The sequence below is a fragment of the Apteryx mantelli genome, unplaced genomic scaffold, assembly GCF_036417845.1.
Source record: "Apteryx mantelli isolate bAptMan1 unplaced genomic scaffold, bAptMan1.hap1 HAP1_SCAFFOLD_92, whole genome shotgun sequence".
NCBI classification, from domain to species: Eukaryota; Metazoa; Chordata; class Aves; order Apterygiformes; family Apterygidae; genus Apteryx; species Apteryx mantelli.
Genome location: NW_027118814.1, coordinates 557,470 through 563,100, shown reverse-complemented (window position 1 = coordinate 563,100; position 5,631 = coordinate 557,470).

The following is a 5,631-nucleotide window of genomic DNA, read 5'->3' as shown; positions in this document are numbered from 1 at the left end:
ATAGACTCATCACTGAGTTCATGCAAGCAGGGATTTGATTGGTTTGTTTGGGATTTTTTGCAACCAGAAAGAGAGAGGCTGCTGTTGCATTTAAAAACAAAGATTTATCAGCTAGTACAAATGAACTGCACACAGCACAGAGCTATGAAACCACAGTTCATGCAGTTGTGTGGGGACTCTGTTACTCTACACAAGCGCCCTGTCATTAAATATATATATATATACACACACACACACACATATATGTATGTGTATATATATATATACATATTATATATGTATTGTTTAGGTGTCCAGGAACTACAGAAGGCATTCCTGATCATCATCTGTTTTTATTCTTGGGAGAATAGGCTTTTCACCACTGGAGAAATATGCTGAGGCAAATCATGATATTTGGGGGAGCTTTGTAGAGACTTGTACAGTCTCCTTGGATGTGTGGTAGGCTGAAGACTTAAGAAATAACGCGTTCCCAGGAAATCAAGAAACGCAAGATAATGTATTTCAGCACTGATTTAGAAGCTGTACTAGTGCAAAGGAGGGATATGGACTATTAAGGGAAGTTAACAGACGTCTCTTGTCTTTCAGATGGTATAAATCGTATTTCAAAAGAGGATGCAATATATAGTGATGAGGAGTCACTTTCAGGGTTCTAAAGATGAATGATCTCACCAAATGCATGCTAGACTAAAGAAGACATTCCTTGACTCAGACAGGTCTGTGTCCTTTCGATTCAAACTCTTCAGAGTGCTGAGTCTTTGTAAACCGTCCTGGCTGCTTTAAGTGTGAGGAGATGTAGAGGAGGGAGTAAAGAAAAGTCTGTTGGAGAGGGAGGGTTGTATCAGTATGTGCAAGAAGTCAGCATGAAGACAAAACTCAGCACTAAAGTTCCAATGAAGTGTGTCTTACCCAGACTCTTTTTCTTCCAACAAAAAGATACACAAAAGATTAGGGTGTGTTGATTCAAGTCATGATATTCCTAAAAATTTTACCATTGTCTAAAAAGATTGCTGTAATACTTAAAACATTTTACCTTAAATCATTTAAAGCAAAGCAGCTCACCTCATGTGAACTCAAATAGAATTTTCTCTGGGATGACTGCATTAAAATTGAGATTTATTTTTTAGAATAAAAGCAAGGTTTCTTTTTCAAACCCTTGAGTTTGTGTTCTTTGAATTTCATACTTGACTTTACTTAAGCCTAGAAGCATCTTATCATAGCTGTAGGTGTTTATTTTGACAAAGGCCTCTATGTGCTTTCTAGTCTGGTATCCTAGAACATCTTCCAGGAAATTTAACTCTCCTTGATTATTGTATGGTGACCGACCAGTAAATCCCCACAATGGAATGAGGTTCAGGGAAGAATGTAGGGTGTGACTGACCACAGCTGTTGCAAAGCAAGCTGAATTTATCTCAGCACAAAGGGAACCAGAGGTGGCCTTTGTTTTAGGCCACCCTCCATACTCACGTGAACACCTGAAGGCTGGCAATAGATCCTTACAGGAGCAGAAATAATTAGCTGTATGGGGAATGTGAAACCCACCTGAGCTACAACTGATCTAGCAACCGTTGCTGGTTTGAACCAATGGTTTGCTGCTTTCCCCTTTCCCAGAAAAGTAGTCTGACACTGGATCACCTTTGAAGAATAAAGAAGCGACTTTTCACCTGTTGTGTCAACCTCAAAGTAGTGAATGGACTACTGAAACAACAGCTACACAGGAGTGAATCTATCCATACTTCTAAGTGGGGATCCCATTTGTGGGAATTCAAAGTTTGGCTACATAAGAGACAAACCCCCATGAGGAAGTCCCATAGGTAAGTGTGTTGTGTCAATAACTGCATGTATCCCTGTTAAAATAGAAGTGAAATCCTCTTGATGTCCTGCAGATGAGGTTGTGATTCAACACCAAACTCAGGGATCAGTCTGGGTGACTCTGCTGTTGTACAAGGAAAGGAGTATGCAATGCTATAGACACGAGAGTAAGTTAACCAGAAGTGAGGCTTGGCTTATGTCCCAGACCTAGGTGTCTTCTCTTGCAGAGAAACGTGGTGTTACCTTCTCCCCATGGGAACACTGATAACTGGAACAGACCCTTAAACCTGTCACTAACAGGTTCTGCCTTTTCACGTGGCCCATGGAACAATTCAGGTATTGAAGATCAGTCGCAACCCATCTTTAAAACTTCAGTTACGGGAGGAATATCATCTGTAATAACACGAGGTCAAGGACTGGTAGTAGCCAATAATATTACACTAACCCTAAGATCTAAAGTTAGTCTCAGTGTCACTATGTGTAATAACACACTTGATGGGAAGCTGCACATGGTTTTACAGTAGAGTGAAATGGGTACTACAGACCTGGAAGGCAACAGTTGCCATTGTAGTGTGATATATGTTTTTGCCCAAATCAGGAAACAGACCTACTAGTTAACTTCTCATATGACTGAAGAAAGGAGGTGTTATTTTTGTACCATTTAATACATCAGTAACACTTGGAGTAACTTTCCATCAACTCGGCAGCTTTCTCTAACAAAACACCAAGGTAACTCAACGTCTGTTGGAAACTGAAAAATGCTTAGAAGAAAGAGAAGGAACAATGATATATGATAATAAAGAACAGATTCAGTTAGTGAAAGTGGAAACCAGCCTTACTGAACATCATGGGTATGATATCCTTAAAGGCTAGTCACCAAAAGCTGCCAGTGTATTGCGATTGATGTTACCTGCTATGTTCATACTGTTAATGATCCCTGTATTGATCCCCACCTCTTCCCACAGTGGGGATCCATTCCCAGCCAGACAGCGAAACACTGGCCTCCTTGCAGCCACCCAGCCTGCTTGCCCCCTGCCCCTTTCCCCTCTTGGAGAGCTGGAGCTGCACTGGCACCAGGGCTGGGATGGGGCACGGGGGTACAGAGTGCACAGAAAGCAGTGGAACAGGGCCAGCAGCCCCACTCAGAGCCCAGCCAGGCTCCAGATGCTGCGTGGACGTCAGCTCCATGCTGGGAACATCGGGGTTTCCTCCCTTTGCAGAGGAGCAGTGGAGGCCCCTCTGTCCAACACTTGTAAGCCACATGTGGAATGCTATGTCCACTTGTGGCCCCCCCCCCCCAGGCCAGAAAGACAATGACAGAAGGGAGGGAGAGCAGCAGAGGCCACAATGATGGTTTGGGCCTAGAGACCAACAGGCATAAGGAGATGCTAAGAGACCTGGCTGTGTTGAGCCTGGAGAAGGGAAGGCTCAGGGGAGACCTTATGGCTCTTTACGGTGACCAAATGGGAGGGTGTAGAGAAATCAGAGCCACACTCTGGTAAAAGATGCACAGTGGAAGGAAAAGGGGCAATGGGCACAAGCAGAAACATGGGCCATCCCACTTGAAAGAAGGAAAAACATTTTCTCCTTAAGGCATCAAACAATGGACCAGCATCCCAGACAGGCTGTGGGGATTTCCATCCTTGGAGTTTTTTCAAAATTTGTCTGGACAAGCCATGAGAAACCTGATCTCCCTGGAGCTGTTTTGAGAAGGAGCTAGGAGTAGACTTACTAGAGACTAGAGCTCCCTCCCAGCCAAAATTATTCTGCAATACAATGGTTCTACATGGAACGGAGGAGAATCACAGAGTGAGGGCATCCCACCGAGCTCATGTGTGCCCCCAGCAAAGCATGAGGCACCCTTCTTCAGGGGTTTGTTCCCTGGCCTGCACTCAACATCTGCTTTGGCCTGAGGAGAACAATTTCAGCTTGCCTTCCAAGCATGGTCCTGCTGGGCAGGCAGGCCATGGTTGACAGCTCCAGGCAGAGATGTGCACTGCGGGTCCCTACGTGGGCTCAGAGGGCCCTTCACATCTTGGTGCCTTTCCCCAGGGGCCTGACTCTGCTCCACAAACACAGCAGTGTGTGCCCTACACTGCCTAGTCTTAGCCCTGGGGTGGTCCTCTCCCGGGCCCTTTCCAGCCCAGCCCAGCCCTTCCCCAGCTCTCCCACCTCCCCTGCCCTCTCCCCAGCCCAGCCCAGCCCAGCAGAGCAGCCCAGTCCAGGAGTGGCCCCGCAGCAGTCCCTGCTGCAGGGTGTGGCAGAGCTCTGGGCACTCACCCCAGAGCCCCAGCCCCTCTGCAGGGCACAGCAGCTCCTGGGGGGCAGAGAGGGATGTCAGCCTCCCCATCAGCCTCAGGGATGGGGGCCAGCAATGACATGAGGAAACTGAGGCCAGTCAATCTCTCTCCACTGCTCTTGTGTCCAGCAGACCCTAACCTGGACTACCTGCAGCCACTCTGTGCCAGCCCTTCTTCCCAAGACAGCACAAGAGTCCTGGGGGCTCCTCAAGCAACTCCAGCTGCTCCAGCAACAGAGCAGCCTGCCCTGGGTTGACACAGGTAGAAAGAGGTTTTCATTTATTCCTCCCTGCAACACAAATTGTTCCTTTGCTCTTCCCCCAGGACATCCCTGCTCCCCAGAGAGCCTTTCCTCAGGTGACGGTGTCCATGCTGGCCTGGCTGGCCCTTCCTGCACCCCTCCCCTGTGCTCCCCACAGAGTGTCAGGCTGGTGGTGCTGCTCTGCAGCGTGAGCGGACTGTGGGGCTGCATGGTGACTCCACACTGGACGAGCATCTGTCACCAGCCCTCTAATATATGGGACAGTCCCCAGCAGATACCTCTGGACCACTGACCCTCTCCACTGGCACTGAGCACCCACAAGTGAGAGATGAATCCAGCCCTCATCCCTTCACACATCAACCTATGAGCTCATCCCCCTTAGCCCATGGAAAACCCAAGCACGGCAACAGGGCCTTTTAGGGTGCAATTCCCTGAGCGCATGCTTGGCTCCAGGTGTGGAAAAAGAGCCCAGCCTTCAGGCACAGTACTGAGAAAATCCCCTTTTATTACAGAGATGCTACTTGGGAGGCCAGCTCTGACACAGTGAGGGGCAGATTTACAGAAGGCCTCTGAGTCAGACAGACTGGATTTGTGCCTCTAGAGAAGTGGGATGAACTCAAATATTTGTGCACCAACATGAGTATCACAGACAGAACACCCAAAACAAGAGAGTTGCCTGAGATAATTTGGAAATCAATTGTGAAGAGGGATGTGCAGATTACTGTTGCTGAACTAGTACCAGTTGAATCAGTTCCTTCACTGCATCCTTGAGCTCCTTGTTCCTCATGCTGTAGATGAGGGGGTTCACTACTGGAGGCACCACCGCGTACAGAACAGCCACCACCAGATCCAGAGATGGGGAAGAGATGGAGGGGGGCTTCAGGTAGGCAAACATGCCAGTGATGACAAACAGGGAGACCACGGCCAGGTGAGGGAGGCACATGGAAAAGGCTTTGTGCTGTCCCTGCGCAGAGGGGATCCTCAGCACGACTGTGAAGATCTGCATGTAGGACAATACAATGAAAACAAAACACCCCAAGGCTAAAGAGGCACTCACCACAAGAAGCCCAACTTCCCTGAGGTAGGAGTCTGAGCAGGAGAGTCTGAGGATCTGGGGAATTTCACAGAAGAACTGCTCCACAGCATTGCCTTGGCAGAGTGGTATCAAAAATGTTTCCAGTGTGCAGGGCAGCATAGAGAAAACCAGTGGCCCAGGCAGCTGCTGCCATTTTAACACAAGCTCTGCTGCCCATCAGGGTC